This window comes from Drosophila navojoa, chromosome 5 (genome assembly GCF_054131105.1).
Source record: "Drosophila navojoa isolate 15081-1374.11 chromosome 5, UAZ_NAV_1.0, whole genome shotgun sequence".
In the NCBI taxonomy this organism is placed as follows: domain Eukaryota; kingdom Metazoa; phylum Arthropoda; class Insecta; order Diptera; family Drosophilidae; genus Drosophila; species Drosophila navojoa.
Genome location: NC_142893.1, coordinates 26,843,107 through 26,866,451, shown reverse-complemented (window position 1 = coordinate 26,866,451; position 23,345 = coordinate 26,843,107). Strand labels below are relative to the sequence as shown.

The following is a 23,345-nucleotide window of genomic DNA, read 5'->3' as shown; positions in this document are numbered from 1 at the left end:
TTGCACAGTGCGTTTTATGTTCTTAGTGTTAATTTTAATAAATATTATCGTTTTTTCCTTAGAGCTCTCTCTCTTCCTAAAATAAGAAGTTTGCTATTAGCTCATCTTAGGGAAATCACTCACAATGCCCAGGCATAAGCATTGGTATACATTTTCGTTGTCAATCTTGTGTAGTGATTTCTCAATTCTATCCTATATTGTATTTTGTGCTATTCCTTTACTCTTTTCCTTTTACTATTTCTTATTTTTTTATTAACTTCTCTTGCAATTTCTTTTAATACCTTCCTTTTTCTTTTTCTATACAAGTTTTTGTTTAGTATATTTCTTCTATTCTTTTCTTATTATTGTTTTTACTTTTTATTTTAAGAATTATTTAATTTTTTATCGTATTTGATATATGTAGTTAATAAGTCCACATTTAATATTTTTTTTTTCTAAGTTTTCTTACTAACACTACTTTTTATAGCATCATTAGTTTCACTGGCTGTAAGACGTGGGCATAGCTGGCCGGACTGCCAAATAAAATAGCCCCATCGGGTCGGTGTTACTATTGATATTATATCCTGTACTTTGTTTAGGTTTTATTTTTAATTTTATTTGACTCTCGCTTTTGTCAATAACTTTAAGAAATAAATAAATAAAGTTCACAAAGGAAGACTCAAATCGCGAAGCGCTTTTTGCGAAACATTACAATCGATTGGCTAGTGGCCAATATTCAGTACGCCTGCCTGTTAAGCTTAGTTGCGAGCTTATTGGAGATTCTTATAATTTCTGAATGAGTTTCTTGAACTTGGTCTAATGTCGCGTGTTCCTCGCAATTCATTTAATCTATGCAAATATTTTCTTGATCATCAATGCTTTCTGAAGTAAGATAGCATAACACCAAGCTTCGCGTCGTCTTTGATGGATCAGCATCTACGACAACTAGTTAGTCCTTAAATGACATTCTAATATGAGGCCCTGTCATTCAGCCGAAATTGGTCAACGTATTACTGCGCCTCCGATCCTATTCAGTTACACTCACCGGCGATATTTGCAAAATGTATCGTTGCATGCAGGTACCTGAACCGGACAGCTATCTGCAATGTATTTTTTTGAGGATTTCGCCAGATGATTAGTTGAAAGTATCCAGACTTGATACAGTCACATATGGAACAAAACTAGCGTACTTCTTGTAAAATTTTCTATGTTGACGATTTGATATCTGGAGAAAATTAAGTTGAAGAAGCAAGACTTGTTATGAAAGTAACGGGAGCAACCTTTGCCTGTGTGAAGTTTAAATTGAGAAAGTGGTGTTCAAGCCATCCCTTGGTACTGAACACCGTAAAAGACTGCGACAATGAAGACACTTGGCCTTTCAAGGGATCCAGCATCGGATCAACTCATATCTAGCTCTGAATTCAGCCTCTAAGCTATCTAGGCGTTCTGTTCTCTTGGTTACTGCTCGGTCTTAAGACCCCCTGGACCAGGTCGTTACTACAACGAAGGCTAAAATGTTCTGACAACAATTCTGGAGGCATAAGCTGGATTGGGATTAGAGTCTTCCGTCTGCATGTCACACTGTATGGCTAGATATCAGTGTTGCCGAATCAGCTATTTTGTAACTATATCTGGCAACTTTTTAAGGTCGATTGCTACAAAAATTTTCGAACAGCATTTAGCTACAAATCTGGCTATTTTCAAATAATACATTTAGATAAAATGCAAGCGAACTCTTATAGACTTGGTTAGTTTCGATATTTTTTCTATTTTCCAATATCATGTTTACATTGGCTAAAAAAGAAAATATGTTTGAGCTTTTAACGTTTTTTAAAGTGAAAGACGTAGACGGCCATCATAGACAATATGACAGCTTGCACTATAATATTTGGCAAAATATTAATAATACGGATAAGTTCTGGGCTGAAGTTTTTAATTAAAAAGACTCGCCCTTCACTAAACCCTTGATAAGCTGTCTAGCTTCGCTTTAAAATTATTATCATTGTCCTGGTCGAACGCTGAAGTCGAGCGCCTATTCAGCCAAGTCAGTTTATTCAAAACTAGGTTGAGGAATAGAATGATCTGCCCTGTGCTAAGCTTAATATTAGCAATAAGGTAGGTAATTTAATGGTTGACATACAAGTTATATGAGATTTCACATATAGAAATGGATTACGCCGACATGGCAAATGTTGCTATAGCCTTCCAATCAACCACCATAACAGGCGAATTATAAAAACGCCAATGCTGAAAATGACGAGTTGGTTGCCATAGATGAAATATTATCAGAATAAACATTTTAAAGTTGACTTTATGAAAAAAAAAAAACAGCACTGTTTCCTTTTTTGCTACTTTAGAAGAAAGTTGGCTACTTTCAGCCGTCGGTATTGCTTCTTTTGCTGAAAAGGTTTCGGTAGCACTGCTATATATTTGCAGTAACTTTGGCAGAGGCCTAAGTAATTAATTTCCCAGGCTATAATTAATACCATTGCCGTACATGGATTCTGCGAGGCAGATAGAACAGCATAGCATCGCAGCTTACTTTGTTCTAAGTCTCGAGTTTCGACTTAAAAAACGCTTACGGTTTCCACACCGGAATTATGCGGGGTAAAGTTTCTTACGCGTTTAATGGATGAAGTGGCTCGCTTAGACATTTTCGCAAGCGAGTTTCATTATTGGTATTACTCTACTGTAGCGCTTTCTTGGATCAATGATTAGCCCTGGCGATTTAACGTTTCTGTTTCAAATCACCTACAAGATCTCTCATCAGCAATGGAGTGGCACTATATATCTACAATGCTGAATCCCGCGGATATATTATCAGATTTGAATGCATCTTCACTTTAGATTTCAGTGGCCAGTCTCGGCGCTTCCAGTAAGAACTCCAATCGAGCGTCAAAGAACTGTGCTTCTCGTGAAGGACCCAGTCCACGATGTCTCTATGGATGGCAAGTATGTGATGTCTTTCGGCCGCTTGCAGCGTACGCTTGCATACGTATCAAAGTTTATTTAAAAAGGTCATGGCCCATCTCTCGTACGACATAAAGGCGCGTCGGCCTAAGCAGTCTAGCCTCGCTGTCACTGTTCCTAGATGAAGTTGGCTACGTGTCGATGGTCGTCTCAAAAACTCTACTTTAAACTTCGATAGTCGCCATCCAGTTATTTTGCCCAAAGGTCATCCAGTAACTAGAGGCATCATAATACATTTCCATCTGGTTCGTTCTCAATATTGGCCAATTGTAGGTACGCAAGTATAAAAACGCGTTCTGCTAACTGCGCAGTAAACTGCGACTGCGCTGGGGCTGCGCTGCAGTGTGGGCAATATTATGAGATTTTATTTGTTGAATAATTTAATTTCTAAATGGATCACACGCACTGTACTTTCGGCGACGTAACTGTTTTCCCTTTATAGATTTTCCCTTTATAGATTAGATGGCCCACGCCCAGGCGTCTGCACGCGGGAGAGCGGCAACGCGATCAAGCGCCCTCTAGATTGCTGGGGTCGGGGTTGCGGCGTGTTGTGGGTAGTTAGTGGGGCCACTACGAAGGGTAGATCGCGGATCGAGGAACGCCCATCGTTGCCGCCGGCCTTCACTCATTATAGTTAATTGTTATAGTTAATTGCAGCTTGTTCCAAAAGTCAATATGTTAGTTAAACAGACTACGAATGAATACTCGACCATTTTTTAGTGTTTACTTATTCACGCTCCCAAACTCAACCTCAATTTTAATGCCAATTCAATTTTTCTGACGTCGGCTCACTCCGAGAGCTTAAAACTGGCTTTTGAACCCTTTCTGCCGCTCTTCAGCTTTCACCACGCGACCAGCAATGCAGCTCACCACTGCGAGCTTTCGAGCTGCACGTTTGTGTTACTAACTGCTTAACACTTACGAGTACTTATTAACTACTTAGTTCTATTTTACAAAATAATGCTTTTTCTACTTATTACCTAATTTACTCTCTACCAAAATATAACTTCATAATTCAACTCGTAAACAAAAATATATCAAAATATAACAAAACGAAGTTCAAAATATAACCGCTTACTTACTACAAACTACAAATATAATCTCGACTCCAAAAATACTGTATAATACCATACCTTTTACCATGCTGAGACGGTTGAATATCGGTTGAATCGATTTGCAAAAAGCAAAGCCCGATGTTATAATTTGTTTCAAATAACTTTGGATAATATTGCAATACCTCTATAGTTGGAAATATCAGATCTTCCACCGTTTTTATATAAAGGAATATTGAAAGATCTTTTCCAAATTGAAGGGAACACAGAGGTTTCCATAGACAAATTAAACAATTTTAGTAATGGTGACTCAAGCGACACACTGCACTTTTTAATCACACAATTTGGAATATTATTAGAATCAGGAGAGAAAGATGATTTCAACGTCCTAATGGCTGCAGCCAGAGAGGTAGCAGTGACCTTAGGATCGTTAATGAACCCATATTCAGGAACTGAAAATGTATATAAGTTGTTATAGGGATCACTAGAAGAATAAGTAGAAAATGAGTAAAATTTTTTAGGATAACAACCAGGATTTCACGACCTTAATGACCGCATAATGATTAATGGACACAAGATCTAGTGATTATCTAATTAGAAATAGAGTTAATCTGAAACAGAAACAGGTTAAACAATTAATCAAAAAAATAGTGATAAATTGTCGGAATAAAGTAATTTACCTTACAAGTTGCTGACCAAGAAGTATTTGCTATATTAAAATCACCCAACACAAGAAGCAAGTCTACTATCTTTTTACATGTTCATAAACTTCTTTAATACAAATAATATGTTGAGCGTAAACTTGTAGATCAGAAGGATCATGAAAGATCATGAAAGGACGAAAAGGTAAACACTACGGAGAGGATACTGGATTTAACCGCAATTAACACACCACCCCCTCTGCGCATTAAACGATCGAGTCTATAAATAGTGAAATTACTTGAAAGGATTGAAAGAATATGAATATTATTACTTAGCCACGTTCCAGTGAATGCAATAATATCATACTTTACACTAAAACTTTGCAAGAGTAGACTTTTAAAATTAGAATTTAAGCCATGTACATTTTGATAAAACAGAGACAGCTGCGAAGAAGATTGGAAAGTATTTAGATTTTTGGTACAATGTTTGATGACGATTGCATCGAAGGTGGATTTACACAAACAGGAGGCCAGAAATTTGGATCACATAAAGTTTGAAAATATTCTACCGGCACATTTATCTTGAAAGAGGCAATTTCACGCGGAGCTGCGAAGATAAACTTCGATATAAAAACATTAGCCAAATTCTTGCTTGCAATAAAAGCCTTACAGGTCGTATCAGGTGAAAGCCTAGATAAGAAAACTTGCTTTCGAGGGACGACAGATAAGGAAATGCCTGGAGTGGCTGAATTATTGACACAATTGGAGAAGATTCCAATTTTGAACAGACACCTGAGCTTCAATAGCAGCCTCGACAGAAGAACCAATAGCTTCATATAAGAAATGCGTTGGAGTGCGACTTGTTTATACGATTGGATGATGGGATGATTGTTTTTAAGCGGACGCTGGGACGATTTGCTTCTAAGTGGACGCTTGGGCGATTGGTTTATAAGTAGTCGCTAGGGCGATTTGCTTATAGTAGTCGCTAGGGAATCGTGGCTTTGGTGTTGTGTTTAAGTGTGAGTGAGCGCTGATGGATGATATATTACTTACCCATCCTTAAGAGATTAGTCTGTTCTCAGGCGGAAAATGTACGGTACAATTCTGGTATGGTTTCTAATGGTGCATGAGTTTCGGGGAGTGGTGCTCTTCTGGTGTTGAATACTTGATCTTATGGCTGTTTCATGTCTTATAATAATTTTCTTAGATATTGTTTAACGGACAAATTAAAAAATGTTTAATTATTTATCATAAAATTTGGTGCTTCGAGCCGGAGCCGGTGGTTGCTACTGAATGCTCACTTAGAGTTGTTGGAAACAGCACGCACTATTGGAAAAGTGGTGTTTTATCTTGTCGTGTTTTGCTGCTGGAGACTCTGCATTTGCAAATTCTTGGAATAAAGTATTGATATTTGGCATCATACGTAATACCACTGACCAGAGAACACATAGACTAGACATGTAGAACAAATTTTTCTACAGCTCGAAACTGTTAAGTTGAGCGACCGCTATACTTCGTATTTGCTCGGCTCGGTCGCTGGAGGTTCGAGCAATGAAAATACTGCATGACAAAAACAGTGCGCTGTGAGCGCTCAACCGAAATGGTCCCAATTTCGTATGAAGCACAGCTATGAGCCATTTTTTCTACTCTTTCTCTCTCTCAGTCCCTCTCTCTAGCTCTCTGTGGTCGCTGAAATCATCGTCGCACAGAAATTGAAATTTTCGTTCGCGAAATTTGTAAAGCGTTTGCCACGTTCATATTGGCATATGCAGTTGTCTTAATGGTTTTGTTCGGCTGCAAGAGACGCAGCAATTTTATCACATTAGGGTTATATCTTGTTATTTTAGACAACAACTTGTATTGACTGCTGGCAACGCAGCAAGCTGCAATGGAAAATCTACGTACTTTACTGGGAACCAGGGGTAGATTGAAGGCAATAATTACCTGTATTTCTGGATATACAGAGCATCCACCTGATGGCTGCACATTCTACGATATTGATACCAAAGTAGACACGCTGCTGCAAGTTTGGAAGCAGTTTGTTAATCTTGGCGACGAACTTTATAAATGTGAAGATGTGCAAGGATATGTGGATCCAGCAAGTTACAACAATGTATATGAGGAGCGCTTTGAACGAGCTTGTGCACTTCTTAAGGCACTAAACGCTGAATACAAACCCCGAAAATAATAATAAAAGTCTCAGATGCAAATGCAACAAATGCAGCAGATGCAAATGGAAACTATGGAGCACTTGATGCAACGACTACTACCACAACAGGTGGATAACGCATCATCGTCAGGCTCACAGCAAGTCGCAGGACCATCAATGAAGGACTGAGAGCTGCCACGGATTCATATAGCACCATTTGATCGAGATTATAAGGAATAGCACTCGTTTAAGGTCTATTCGACATTTGACGAATATTCAGAAGTATCATCTTTTAAAATTTTGCAAAGCTTAATCAGCATCTGCCCTTAGTCGATGTCAACTAAGAAATAGCTTGTAATTCTTTAGTTGATACATTACTTGTTGTTCGATACATTTACTGGACTGCCCAAGGTTGCGGATCAAAACCCAGCATCGCTTCGATCGTTAAGAAACGAAGCTGGCACCGTAATTCGGGCATTAGACGCTTCTTGACAAACGGATCGGAATTGTCGGCTGATTTACTTGCTCATGGCAAAGATTGATGACAGCACTCATCGTGAATGGTATGAAAAGAATATATATATATTAAATCCTACGATAATGCAGTTGCTCAAGTTCCTGGATGCTCAGCCAATCTGCAACTACGACAAGCAGCAAGTCCAGACAGGACAGAGGTACCAGGAACGCACATGCACATTGATGTCATGTACACAGTTTTTGCATTTATCTATTTAGCAACGATATGCCTTTGCAAAGTCCAAACACATGTGTTTTAATTGTTTGAGACATGGTCATGGAGTGACGCTTGCTCATCGAAGTCATCTTGTAAACATTGCAAGCGCCGACATACCTCACTCTTGCATTTCGATCAACCTAATACGAAGGACAAAGGTGAGCCACAGCAACACCAGCAGGATGAGTCAAAGGAGGCACCAGGTGCTAGCACAGTAGTAACACTAACGATCGCCATTAAGACAAGACGTTGTTTGTCGCATATCATTAGACTGCGGCTCAGAATTGTCCTACATTTCGGAACTGTCTATGCAGACATTGGGTCTGGCCCGTTCACACTCTCGCATTTCCATATCTAGAATATCTTCAATAAAGGCAAAAACAACAAGAGGGCTCTGTTCACTACACAAGTCGCGAGTGTCAGATGTATCTCTCGTGGTCAAGGCACACGTGCTTGCAGCAGAACTCTCTACTTTTGGCGGCCACACCCTAGCTGACGCCGCATTCAATACTAACGCATCCATCGACATTATGCTTGGAAACGATCACATTTGGTTCCTACTGGAGATAAGTTGTGTAATATCAAGGGAAACACAATTGCTATTGATTCAATATTTGGATTTATTGTCACTTCAGTGGAAGGAGCGTGTACAACTACAACTACGTCCTTCTTAGCTACCATTGACTCAACGCTCTGTTGCGACGGTTTTGGGAACTGGAAGAACTTCCATCGTTCACGTCCGCAAATACAGGAGATGAGTTAGTGGAGACTCATTTCGTCAAAACACACTCCCGTAATGCGAAAGGGGAATATATGGTCGAGCTTCCATTCAAGCAAGGGAACCCAGAGTTTGCAGACACCTTTCATGGAGCCAAGTCTCGCTTCTTGGCAATTGAACGTCGTTTAATGAAGGATGCAGCTTTACGATCGAAGTATGTGCAATTCATGAGGTAGTACATACAACTGGATCACATGAAAGATGCCGAAGAAGATGCCACTTCGAAGAAGGTTTTCTACATGCCACATCATCCGGTACTTGGAGCAACGCTGCGTGTGGTATTTGATGACTCATTTCAAAACCAAGATGGTCGGTCTCTAAACGGTGCGCTTCATATTGGTCCATGTATACAACGCAATCTGTTTAACGTATGCATGAGGTTTCGAATGCTCAAGTTTGTATTTTCGGCTGATATATAGTGAAGATGTTTAGACAAATTTTGGTTGCACCTAAACACCAGGATTTTCATCGAATATTATGTAGAGAAGATCCGTCAGAACCACTGAAACACTTCAGACTCTGCACAGTTGCATACGGGACAGCGTCTGCACCATTCCTCGCAGTCCGGGTATTAGAACAACTTGCCAAGGATTACGAGCATGAGTTTCCCAGAGCATCTAAGATATTACAGGAGTCATGACAGAGAAAAAACTTATTAACATTCAAACTGAGCTGGTTGCACTCATGTATCGTGTGCAATTGGAAAATGGATCTCAAATAGCACACGACTAAGCACCGCGCAAAGTGATAGAGTCAACGTGTCAACAGCAACATCAAAGGTACTAGGACTACAAGACTACAAGACAACCTTGCATACAACATTGAGTTATCGGAGACTGTAAGCTGTTGTAAACGACAAGTGCTATCCGGTGTAGCATACATTTTTATCCGCTGGGCATTTTGACGCCAGTGGTAGTCCAAATCAAGATTCTACTGCAAGAACTTTGGTTGCTTGATTTGGATTGGGATTCTGAACTTCCGATGGAACAGGCGCACTCTTGGCAGATGTATCGCAAGGACATTTCTTCGCTACAACAGTTCAAGATACCCCGCCTCATAGACAGTCACATGGATCACATCGGTTTACATGCATTTTCTGACGCTTCGCCTAAGGCTTACTCTGCGGTCGTCTACAGAAGAGCTGTGTATAGGAGAATATCTTGTTGCTGCTAAGACTCGCGTCGCACCTTTGAAATTAGCTTTACTCTTGACAACACTTGTTAAGGCAATTCGAGCTAGTTTGGGTAAGAAGGAAGTGAAGGTATATGCATGGTGCGATTCTACAATTGTGTTGTCCTGGCTGTCCAATCAGCCCTGTAAATTGAAAATGTTCGTAGCCAATCGTACGGCAGAAATACTTCAGACAATCCCACGGGACGCTTGCAGGCATGTATGTACCAAGGAAAATCCTGCAGATTGTGAATCCCAGGGAATGCTCGCCGGTGACCTTCTTAAATTTGACTTGTGGTGGAAGAGACCGTCCCAGCTACATAATTCCCAGGAGTGTTTGGATATGCTTCGAAGATCAAAATTCTGCTGTTCTATCGTGCCGCCATAAGCAGAAGCGGAATTCAAGGCCAATACTCTGACGGCAAGGGAGGAAATGGCATCGTCTCCATTTGATACTTTACTTACTAGAGTATCATCATGGCTGCGACTGATTCGAATCATCACATACGTTTGACGCTTTGTACTTCGCGTCAGATAAAGGAATTCACTTCACTCAGCAGCCTTGACTAGAAAACTCTTACGCATCAAGGGATGCCAAACACCCAATTGTACTAACTAACCATAATCGACTAGTTGAGCTGTTACTGAAGCATGAACGTCAGTTCAACCTTCAACCTGGAGTTTCAACAATGTTTGCTATATATTGTCAGAAGAACTGGATACTTGGATCCAGAAACCTCATCCGACGAATCACGCATGGATGCCCAAACTGTTTAAAGCAGCGTCATCACACTACGCAAAAGCTTATGAGTAACTTACCTGCCACCAGTGTGCGACATTCGAAACTTCCGTGAAACTACACTTGCGGCGAGTGATCGGAAGCACAGTGATTACCTTTGAGCAGATGCGCACTCTACTTACACAAATAGAAGCAGTCGAAAACTCCCGTCCATTATACGCAACTTTGGACACAGAAATTAAATACTTATTACCAGCACATTTTTTGATCGGACGGACGTACACTGCAGTTCACGATGGCAGCTACGCAGAGGTACCAACTAATCGCTTGGGATATTGGCAACATACTCAGGCAATGCTTCAAGGATTTTGGAAACGTTGGCAACAGGATACCAAGATACCTAATATATACATTGTACTCATTGTACTCATCAAGGACGCGTAATCGAGGTGTAGAGGGGATGGATTAGTACGGGCAGTTAAACTCAAGGACGTTTCTGGAGAGATTATACGACCCATCACGAAGATTGCAGCTATACCACATTCTGAAACAGAGTTTAAGGGGGGCCGGGATGTTGAGGAACCATTTGTCATTTGTTTGCACATATCTCATCTTTTAGCATTTTTGTCATTTTTATACCCTGAACCCATTGAAAATGGGAAATCAGGGTATAATGGTTTTGTCCGTCCGTCCGTCCGTATGTTTGAACGCGTCGATTTCAGAAGATACAAGAGCTAGAGACTTCAAATTTTTTAAAATGTCCGTATATATCGCGCGCATATCGAGTTTATCACTAAAAAACGATAACTCATTCCGACACTTTTTTATCGATAAAAAACCTTATCGAAGATCACTTAAATAATTATATCTCCTACATCTTTCAAGCTAGAGTCTCCAAATTTAAAATGTATATAAAGATGCATTTTATACAATTTCGGTTTTTGTTAAAATTTACCCCCCACCCCTAAATTCACCCCCTCACCATCATCTATGTAAAAGTCGTATATCAAATACTAGAGACTTGTGCTTCGGTATACAAATACATTGAAACATCATGATTACGTTCTGAAAGTTTCATTACGATCGTACGTCTAGAATTTAAATTATTCAACAAATAAGTTCTCATAATATTGCCAACACTGCAGCGCAACCCAAGGGCAATAGGTTATAAATTTATATCTCCTACATTTTTAGAGCTATTGTCTCCAAATTTTAAAAGTATATTCGAATGCATTTTATACAATTTCGGTTTTTGTTACATTTTGGATACCGGCTCCAAATTCACCAGAATCCCCAGTGAAGGTCAGATGCTAGTATAACTAATTGTGAATGATTTGACATGTTTTTTTTTTAATGCCAAATATTCAATAGAATATGTAGATCATATGCTGAAAGTTTCATTAAATTCGGTTTAGTCAATCGACGTTAAAAAATAACAAAATGTTTGGCAAATTAACAAACGCACGTGCTGCAGCAACAGCAGTTTTCCAATACGTGTGCACACATACATTCAAACATCTTCTAGCACATTCTTAGAATTACATCAGCAGTTAGTTTCGTTTAGTTCTGCTAGATGGAGTTGCATCAGTGAATCTATTTCAGTTTTGACATTGCAAATCAGAACAGAGGAATGGCGTCATAGTAGAGGGCGCGGCGCTCGATCGCGTGGTGTCTGGTTTAAATCCTGCTGGGCATATTGTAGTTTTCTTTTAATTGCTTCGAAATTAAAATTTCAACCATACTATATGTACGTTTTTATTAGTTTGGTTGTTCTTGCACATTCTTAAGTCACATCAGCAGTTAGTTTGACTTAGATTTGGTAGATGGCGCTGTAGCAGTGAATCTATTTCAGTTTTGACATTGAAAATCAGAGCAGAAGGGTGGCGTTAAGGTAGAAAGCGCGGCACTTGATCACGAGGTCTCGGGTTCAAACCCAGAGAGCGTGTCGTCATTCTTTTTTTTAATTGTTTCAAAATTTTTATCTATTTAATTAAATGAGTTTTCTATTTCATTTATATTTTTAAATACATCGAAATTGAAATTTGAATTATACTAAATGTGCTTTTCTATTAGTTTGGTTCAGGGTAGTATCTAGTCGAGCGCTCTCGACTAGAGTTTTCTTACTTGTTTATCATCATTTGTAGCTTTTATTATTATCGGCGAATAAAGAGCCGTTTCGAGATTAATTATCGGTTAAGTCGATAAACCTATGTGAGTATTTAGTAATCAACCGAACGGACAAGTTGAGCGTACCAGCAACTGGCTGTGATATTTCAGGCTACAATGGTATATCTTAATTATGTTATTACCTTGAATATTAATATTGTTTCTATTACAATTTTGAGTGATTTTTGTTTTTGGGTAGTTCCAAGCTACAATAATGTTTGGTTCTATGTAGTTAATTTGTTAAGTTTTAAATGTTCTGGTATGATCTGCTGATCTTTGAGTGATTATACTACTTATACATTCGTTTGTTTATTGTTTTTTTGTGGTTTTTACATATGCTGTATTTTTTAATGTGTAGTAAGTCTTATACGTATTTTCAATTAATGTGTTATTTTAATCTTCTTAATGCGAAATTATGAATAATTCATTTGTGTCTGATTTAAGCCAAGTAGAAGTTTTTATGTTTAGAATTTTTTCAGAATTTATATCTAACATATGCTGATGTAAGTGCTTGGAATTGAAAATGCCTAGTCTGGTTAGTTGCATGCATAATTCAATATCTTCTATGTATTCTGTGAAATGTTCTATGTTGAATTTGAGATAATCTAGTTTCTTATCTGCTTCTTGTGAGATGGTTAAGTTATTGAGCAATTCTAAGTTTTTGTTTACTGCGTCTATTAAATATCTTAAGTCATTGTTTTGTTAATTTTTAGCGCTAATTCTTCTCTGCCGTTTTAGTCTAAAGTGCCAAAAAGATATTTACTGTTCCTATTGCATTTATTAAACCTCGTTTATTTCTTTAAATAATTTGTATGCCATTCATTTGGCGATTTAATTTGCCTATTGGGTACTCTATGTCGGTAATGTATTTGACCAGTTCGGTTTGTTTAAGTAAGTTGTTATATGTATTTAGTATCTAAGTTTTTCAACACCGAAAAATCTGCCTCATAGGTCCTATCGATTTCGAATTTGCCTGGCTCTTCACTTTTAGGTTCAAGCTTCGAAAATACACGGGTGCAAAATAATTCCGTTTCATGCGCCTCTGTGATCGATTTTTGTTGTTGCTCTCTCGCTCTCTCTACTTTCTGCTCTCTCAAATATGTATATGTATGTATATACATGTGAGCACAAGCAGCAGCTCACAAAAATTGAAAGTTTTCGCGTTCGACTGCCGTTTCTTCCATTCTGTGTTTGCCAACCTTGTACAAAAAATTTGCGTTTGCTTTATTATTTGTGAGAAGGGTATGAAAGCGTTGGTGGTCCTAATGAAAAAGTTTTCGCGACGAGTGTGCACACGCACACCACAGTCCCTTCCTACATGTATGACCATTAGATTGCCTGTGTACGTGTGAAGGCCTTGCTGCCTGTAGCAATTTTAGGTCCTAGCATTGAAATTGGTCGATCTTGAGGAGTGCTCGCATACATACATATGTATGTACATATGTATATGCATTTGAGTGTATGTACGCATGGGCTGTGCAGCTAGCAATTATGGGAGATCACTTGTAGAAGCATTTGTATGCTTGTGGGCCTTTACATTTGCGTGTGTGTATGTACACATGCACATACACACACGCAAATGTACATATGTATGCATGTTATGTACATAACCGTGTAAGTTGAGGTAGGCCCTCAACTTAGAATTGACCGATTTAGGGTTCGAATTGAAGAGGCGCGCTTGTATGTAGGTAGCTGACTAACTAAAGTGATAAGTGCACTTGACAATAATTTGTATAAGTTATTTTACTTTGATGATTTTTATGACACCTTGACCTGTATACATACATATGTATGAAAATATGCTTACTTTAATAAATGTAAAGTTAATCTGTATATGTACATATGTACACACATATTTACATACATACGTATGATACGTATACGCATACGTATATTGTACATACATATGTACAAAAGATAGCACGACGAAATCAGTGCGCTGCAGAAACTCAATTGAAATTGTCCCGTTCTATGCGCTTTGTGTTTTTTGACCTATTCTCTCTCACATACTCTTCTCTCTTTCTCTCTATGGGCTCTCAAATCATCAAGCTCAACATAGCACAACAATTGAAATTTTTTCACGACGATCCTCTTTTGAGTGAAGGGTACACCAAAATTTTAAAGCGTTTGCCACGCCCATGCAAGCAAACAGTAAGGGTTTCGTTGATTATTTCTGGGAAGGGTATGCAAGTTTTGATGCACACAAAGAATATGATTTCGCGACGAGCATGCACACACACATTTACAATATGTTCGTAAGTCGTCCGTTGTAGTCCCGCTTTATACATATGTATTTGCCATTATGATTGTGTTAGTGTGGGAAACGATTCTTAGTGAAAATTTCTTACTGCCTGTGGTATATTGTAAGTAGGGACACGATATCGAATGCAAAGTATCGATCATGTACTCATGAGAAGCATCAAAAGAAAAGCATCGTACTTATAAAAATATCAAATCAAAAGCATTGATGTTGCAAGGTATCGGATGAAATGTTTATTAAATCTAGGATATCTTTCATGTTTTTTTTTTAATAAAAAGTTCAAGTAAATTTTCAATTTTACATAGTACAATGAAGTTATGTTACGTTATATATTCCATTCCTTCTCTGCACAATCGCCTAAAAAAATAAGTTTGTCAAGCCTTTTGGGTGACAATCGGCTGCGAGTTTTGGTTATGGTACTTCCAGCTTTGGAGAAAAGGCGCTCAGAGGGCACGGACGTCGCGGGAATTCCCAAATATTTTTGAGCTAAGTTGTATGGTTTGGGATAAACTACTTTTACATCAGCCCATTGTTTTGAAGGGTCGATGGAAAGTGGTAAAACATGGGTAGATAGGTAGCGACCTACTTCGTCATCGTTCATTGTAGATCTTGTTTGTTCGGTCTGCTTACTTGCATGCGTCCACTTATTTTAATCACTCCAAAAATTGTTTGAGAATCTATGGAAGTATCCCTCTCTCCCTGGATAATATAAATTTTCTTATATGCTTATGCATGTTTGAGGTGATTCCTGATGATTTAAGAGTTTTGAAACAAATTTTGCACTTCACCTCGCCGTTGCGTATTCTGGTGAATTACTGTCAAACACTGCTGTGGCTTGACGGAATTCTTTTAAAGAAATATATTTCAATAAACTGCATAGAGTAATTGCTTTATTACTTACTTTAACTATAAATCACATTGACTTCGATAATAATTCACTGTTTCAACCTTTTTTAATGATTCAACTCAAACTCAGTCTAAAATTTTGCGCAAATTGGCTGGCGAGCTTGACTTGATCCCGCGTATTTTTCTTTACTCGATATGGCTCTAGAGATACTCGATAAGTAAAAATATCGAAATCAAAACATCGAGTAAAAAGTATCAGTATCATCGCCCCAATGTATCCGATACCGAAAATATCGATAGTGTGTGTGTGTATGTTCATAATACGTGAGCATTGGCGTGTGCCTGCCACGGGCTTTTTATTGTTCGACCGATTTAGATAAATCTGCAAACGGGAGTGTTAAACGACCTTTTCATTAAATTTGTTTCTATTGATTTGTTTTTATATATACATATATTAAATATTTTGTATTTTTTATATATTTATTAAATTAATGAAATAATATTAAACAAGTTCCTATTAAACAATTATTTTTATGAATTGATAGGCAAGCACACGATCATATCCATATACAAAATAAAAGGTGTTTAAATACAAGCGCGCCTCTTCAATTCGAACCCTAAATCGGTCAATTCTAAGTTGAGGTAGGCACACGCCAAAGTTCATGTCTCATGCATACACATGCACATACACACACGCAAATGTAAAGGCCCACAGGCATACAAATGCTTCTACAAGTGATCTCCAAAGTTCATGTCTCATGCATACACATGCACATACACACACGCAAATGTAAAGGCCCACAGGCATACAAATGCTTCTACAAGTGATCTCGCATAATTGCTAGCTTCACAGCCCATGCGCATATACACTCAAATGCATATACATATGTACATACATATGTATGTATGCGAGCACTCCTCAAGATCGACCAAATTCAAATGCTAGGACCTAAAATTGCTACAGGCAGCAAGGCCTTTACACGTACACAGGCAATCTAATGGTCATACATGTAGGAAGGGACTGTTTTGTGCGTGTGCACGCTCGTCGCGAAAACTTTTTCATTAGGACCACCAACGCTTTCATACCCTTCTCACAAATAATAACGCAAACGCAAATTTTTTGTACAAGGTTGGCAAACGGTTTGAAGAGTTAGGTATACTCTTCACACAGAAGGGCAGAAACGGCAGTCGAACGCGAAAAATTTCAATTTTTGTGAGCTGCTGCTTGTGCTCACATGCATACATACATATACAAATTTGAGAGAGCAGAAAGTAGAGAAAGCGATAGAGCAAGAACAATAATCGATCACAGAGGCATCTTTTATTCAACATTTTACCGTCTCGGTCGAGAGCATGAAACGGAATGATTGTGCACCCGTGTATTTTCGAAGCTTGAACCTAAAAGTGAAGAGCCAGGCAAATTCGAAATCGATAGGACCTACGAGGCAGATTTTTCGGTGTTGAAAAACTTTGTACTACATGTCTAGTCTATGTGTTGTTTGGTCAGTGGTTTAATGTTAAGAATTGGTATTCGTAGTCCGATGGTAAGTCCATTGTTCCTGTTTTGAAAGCTAGGTAAACTTTTGGTGCTTTGATTGGGTTGATTTCGATACTTTAATTGATTAATTTAATTGATAAAAGTGATAATATTGTTAGTCTTCTTTCTTCTTTTGAATTTTGATTTATAATGCGTGGTTTGTCTTTTATTAGTTTCTATGTAATTTCTCGTCAGTTTGCGTTATATGACCTGTTTTCTTGAATGGTGTAGTTGTTTTAGTTTTAACTAGTGGGGCGTGTTTGTAGTCTGTGTCTATTTCAAAGTCGATTCGGTTTTTGATGATTTTTTATTTCATTTATCTTGTTTACTTGTGTGTCATATTCAGGTATACCTGCGTATATATATATGTCTGCTGGGGTTCTGTTCATTGACAAGTCTTATGGTTATAGATTATAGAATGGTTTCGAATTTCGTCTGTTTGTTTTCTTTGTCGGATTCTGTATAAATAATTTTTAGTTTTTTACCGTTTTTGCTAGTAGTGATATTGATTCTTACTTTTTCAGATTGTAACCAAGCTTGGAGAGGTGCGCATATAAATGCTAAATTTTTGGTCGGCTTTGATTCGATGGGTTTTCCCATGTCATTGAAAATTTTTATGATTGCTCTTTTAGTTTCGAGCCAATCACGACTGTTGATTTCTATTAAGTACCCGTATTTGGAATATACACTGCGCGTCATCAGGTTAGCGCCCCCCTTTACACTCAACCTCAGAGCTAAATAAAACCTAAACCATCAGAGCTCCATCTTTGAAATTTTTTTATATTATACTCCATTAGTTCTCTTTAAAATACAAAAAGAATGGCTACTATTTTTTAATAATTTTTTTTTTTAAATGTACAAAAAATATGTAACCAAAATTTGGTCATCAGATATTAGTAGTGCGTAGTGCCGCCATTGTTTAAAATTACTTCAAAAATTCGATTAGGAATGGAATTATAAAGTTGTTCAATATAATTCAAGGATATGGTTGACCAAGCGTGTTCAATACCTTTGATTAACTCTGTCCTTGTACTATATTGCCTTCCGGACTCATATACTTTCCTGACCAACCATCCCCAGACGTTTTCGATGATATTAAGGTCGGGTAGGTATGGTGGCCTCTCCATGAAATCAACTTTTTGGCCCTGGATCCAGGACTTCACGGATATGGCGGTGTGAATTGGGGCATTATCGTGCTGGAAAGTCCACTGCATGTTTTGAAAAATGTTTTGGAAATGTGGAAAAGCAGTTTTTAAAACGATGTTATAGTCCTGTGCGTTCATACGCGATGCCAAAAATTGAAGCTTTCATGTGCCGTAGTAAGGTATTGCTCAACAGACCATAACATTATTACAATTATTAGCTTTCTTAATTACTTTTTGGACCGTTGATAAGTTCGCCTTAACACCGGTTTTTTCCCTAATCTTAGTGGTTGAGTTATTGGAATTCAAAGCTTCCCGAACTATTGCTCTTCTATCTGCTTGTGAAATCACTTGATTATTGCCGCCTTTATAGTTTTTCCATAGTTTTTCTTTATTTTTTAAGAAAATTGCCAATTGTTTTCCTGTGTCTTCCTGTTTTTTCAGCAATTTTATGAAAAGATAATCCAGAATCAAAGTATGCCTCAATCTTTGATTTTTCATCAAAGAGATAAAACTGTTTTTTTACCCATACTGTACATTTATTTAAAGATATTGAATACTTTGAGCTTCCCAAAAAATTTGGTGACTGTACTTGGCAAAATAAGCAAGATAACTAAAATTGCATTTGGGCGCTAATCTAATGACGCAAAATAAGTGCACGCATTCTTTGCGAAAATAAAGAAGAATAGAAAATAAAATATAACGGTTCTTCTCTCGCGCTTGATTTTATTATGAGAGAAATCTCATATGTTGACAACAAAATCAAAACAAAAACTACGAAATTGCATGCAATAGGAAAAGAGAAAAAAGCAAAAGAAGATGAGTGTGAAGGAGGGCGCTAACCTGATGACGCGCAGTGTATGTCAATGCAAGATAAAAATTGTTTATTGTCGATTAAATAAAAGTCCATGACGTATTTGTCTCTGGGATTGTATACTCGTTAATGAGATTTTGTATTAGGTTTTGGTGGTCTGGAAAGTATAATTTTTCTCTGAACCAGTTAGTCGTTTTTGTAATACCGGGGTGAAGTAATTTCTTATGATTTGAAAGGGTTATTTCTTTAAATTCTGCAAAATTAGGATATCTTGTAATTTTGAAGTTCTTAATGTTTTCGTTTTACTATCGGGATTAATGATTTCAGCGTAAGATTTTTGGAATATTAATAAATCTGAGAGGTGATGAAAGTATAAGGAATTATTCTTTAAACAAAGATATTCTTTTATTATGTTTTTGGCAAGTGTATCTGTCATTTCTATGTATAGTATTTATACCCTGAACCCATTGAAAATGGGAAATCAGGGTATAATGGTTTTGTTAAAAGTATGTAACAGGCAGAAGGAGGCGTGGCAGACCCCACAAAGTATATATATTCTTGATCAGGACGACAAGCTGAGTCGATTTGGCCCTGTCCGTCTGTCTGTCCGTCCGTCCGTCCGTCCGTCCGTCCGTCCGTCCGTATGTATGAATGTTTGATGACGATTGCATCGAAGGTGGATTTACACAAACAGGAGGCCAGAAATTTGGATCACATAAAGTTTGAAAATATTCTACCGGCACATTTATCTTGAAAGAGGCAATTTCACGCGGAGCTGCGAAGATAAACTTCGATATAAAAACATTAGCCAAATTCTTGCTTGCAATAAAAGCCTTACAGGTCGTATCAGGTGAAAGCCTAGATAAGAAAACTTGCTTTCGAGGGACGACAGATAAGGAAATGCCTGGAGTGGCTGAATTATTGACACAATTGGAGAAGATTCCAATTTTGAACAGACACCTGAGCTTCAATAGCAGCCTCGACAGAAGAACCAATAGCTTCATATAAGAAATGCGTTGGAGTGCGACTTGTTTATATGATTGGATGATGGGATGATTGTTTTTAAGCGGACGCTGGGACGATTTGCTTCTAAGTGGACGCTTGGGCGATTGGTTTATAAGTAGTCGCTAGGGCGATTTGCTTATAGTAGTCGCTAGGGAATCGTGGCTTTGGTGTTGTGTTTAAGTGTGAGTGAGCGCTGATGGATGATATATTACTTACCCATCCTTAAGAGATTAGTCTGTTCTCAGGCGGAAAATGTACGGTACAATTCTGGTATGGTTTCTAATGGTGCATGAGTTTCGGGGAGTGGTGCTCTTCCGGTGTTGAATACTTGATCTTATGGCTGTTTCATGTCTTATAATAATTTTCTTAGATATTGTTTAACGGACAAATTAAGAAATGTTTAATTATTTATCATAAAATTTGGTGCTTCGAGCCGGAGCCGGTGGTTGCTACTGAATGCTCACTTAGAGTTGTTGGAAACAGCACGCACTATTGGAAAAGTGGTGTTTTATCTTGTCGTGTTTTTGCTGCTGGAGACTCTGCATTTGCAAATTCTTGGAATAAAGTATTGATATTTGGCATCATACGTAATACCACTGACCAGAGAACACATAGACTAGACATGTAGAACAAATTTTTCTACAGCTCGAAACTGTTAAGTTGAGCGACCGCTATACTTCGTATTTGCTCGGCTCGGTCGCTGGAGGTTCGAGCAATGAAAATACTGCATGACAAAAACAGTGCGCTGTGAGCGCTCAACCGAAATGGTCCCAATTTCGTATGAAGCACAGCTATGAGCCATTTTTTCTACTCTTTCTCTCTCTCAGTCCCTCTCTCTCGCTCTCTGTGGTCGCTGAAATCATCGTCGCACAGAAATTGAAATTTTCGTTCGCGACGATCCCAGCTCTTTCCTTTTAAGTAAAGGGTATACCGAAATTTGTAAAGCGTTTGCCACGTTCATATTGGCATATGCAGTTGTCTTAATGGTTTTGTTCGGCTGCAAGAGACGCAGCAATTTTATCACATTAGGGTTATATCTTGTTATTTTAGACAACAACTTGTATTGACTGCTGGCAACGCAGCAAGCTGCAATGGAAAATCTACGTACTTTACTGGGAACCAGGGGTAGATTGAAGGCAATAATTACCTGTATTTCTGGATATACAGAGCATCCACCTGATGGCTGCACATTCTACGATATTGATACCAAAGTAGACACGCTGCTGCAAGTTTGGAAGCAGTTTGTTAATCTTGGCGACGAACTTTATAAATGTGAAGATGTGCAAGGATATGTGGATCCAGAAAGTGACAACAATGTATATGAGGAGCGCTTTGAACGAGCTTGTGCACTTCTTAAGGCACTAAACGCTGAATACAAACCCCGAAAATAATAATAAAAGTCTCAGATGCAAATGCAACAAATGCAGCAGATGCAAATGGAAACTATGGAGCACTTGATGCAACGACTACTACCACAACAGGTGGATAACGCATCATCGTCAGGCTCACAGCAAGTCGCAGGACCATCAATGAAGGACTGAGAGCTGCCACGGATTCATATCGCACCATTTGATCGAGATTATAAGGAATAGCACTCGTTTAAGGTCTATTCGACATTTGACGAATATTCAGAAGTATCATCTGTTAAAATTTTTTTTAAAGGGAGAAGCTGCAAAGCTTAATCAGCATCTGCCCTTAGTCGATGTCAACTAAGAAATAGCTTGTAATTCTTTAGTTGATACATTACTTGTTGTTCGATACATTTACTGGACTGCCCAAGGTTGCGGATCAAAACCCAGCATCGCTTCGATCGTTAAGAAACGAAGCTGGCACCGTAATTCGGGCATTAGACGCTTCTTGACAAACGGATCGGAATTGTCGGCTGATTTACTTGCTCATGGCAAAGATTGATGACACCACTCATCGTGAATGGTATGAAAAGAATATATATATATTAAATCCTACGATAAGGCAGTTGCTCAAGTTCCTGGATGCTCAGCCAATCTGCAACTACGACAAGCAGCAAGTCCAGACAGGACAGAGGTACCAGGAACGCACATGCACATTGATGTCATGTACACAGTTTTTGCATTTATCTATTTAGCAAAGATATGCCTTTGCAAAGTCCAAACACATGTGTTTTAATTGTTTGAGACATGGTCATGGAGTGACGCTTGCTCATCGAAGTCATCTTGTAAACATTGCAAGCGCCGACATACCTCACTCTTGCATTTCGATCAACCTAATACGAAGGACAAAGGTGAGCCACAGCAACACAAGCAGGATGAGTCAAAGGAGGCACCAGGTGCTAGCACAGTAGTAACACTAACGATCGCCATTAAGACAAGACGTTGTTTGTCGCATATCATTAGACTGCGGCTCAGAATTGTCCTACATTTCGGAACTGTCTATGCAGACATTGGGTCTGGCCCGTTCACACTCTCGCATTTCCATATCTAGAATATCTTCAATAAAGGCAAAAACAACAAGAGGGCTCTGTTCACTACACAAGTCGCGAGTGTCAGATGTATCTCTCGTGGTCAAGGCACACGTGCTTGCAGCAGAACTCTCTACTTTTGGCGGCCACACCCTAGCTGACGCCGCATTCAATACTAACGCATCCATCGACATTATGCTTGGAAACGATCACATTTGGTTCCTACTGGAGATAAGTTGTGTAATATCAAGGGAAACACAATTGCTATTGATTCAATATTTGGATTTATTGTCACTTCAGTGGAAGGAGCGTGTACAACTACAACTACGTCCTTCTTAGCTACCATTGACTCAACGCTCTGTTGCGACGGTTTTGGGAACTGGAAGAACTTCCATCGTTCACGTCCGCAAATACAGGAGATGAGTTAGTGGAGACTCATTTCGTCAAAACACACTCCCGTAATGCGAAAGGGGAATATATGGTCGAGCTTCCATTCAAGCAAGGGAACCCAGAGTTTGCAGACACCTTTCATGGAGCCAAGTCTCGCTTCTTGGCAATTGAACGTCGTTTAATGAAGGATGCAGCTTTACGATCGAAGTATGTGCAATTCATGAGGTAGTACATACAACTGGATCACATGAAAGATGCCGAAGAAGATGCCAATTCGAAGGTTTTCTACATGCCACATCATCCGGTACTTGGAGCAACGCTGCGTGTGGTATTTGATGACTCATTTCAAAACCAAGATGGTCGGTCTCTAAACGGTGCGCTTCATATTGGTCCATGTATACAACGCAATCTGTTTAACGTATGCATGAGGTTTCGAATGCTCAAGTTTGTATTTTCGGCTGATATATAGTGAAGATGTTTAGACAAATTTTGGTTGCACCTAAACACCAGGATTTTCATCGAATATTATGTAGAGAA

The 23,345-nt window shown here is 38.6% G+C and overlaps 2 long non-coding RNA genes across 2 annotated transcripts in view; one reads left to right on the top strand and one right to left on the bottom strand.

The window, feature by feature from the left end:
* LOC149091279 (uncharacterized) overlaps positions 1 to 23,345 on the bottom strand; it is a 139,884-nt gene that overhangs the window by 6,060 nt on the left and 110,479 nt on the right. The gene's annotated exons all lie outside the window — the stretch shown is intronic.
* LOC149091281 (uncharacterized) overlaps positions 1 to 23,345 on the top strand; it is a 115,328-nt gene that overhangs the window by 270 nt on the left and 91,713 nt on the right. The gene's annotated exons all lie outside the window — the stretch shown is intronic.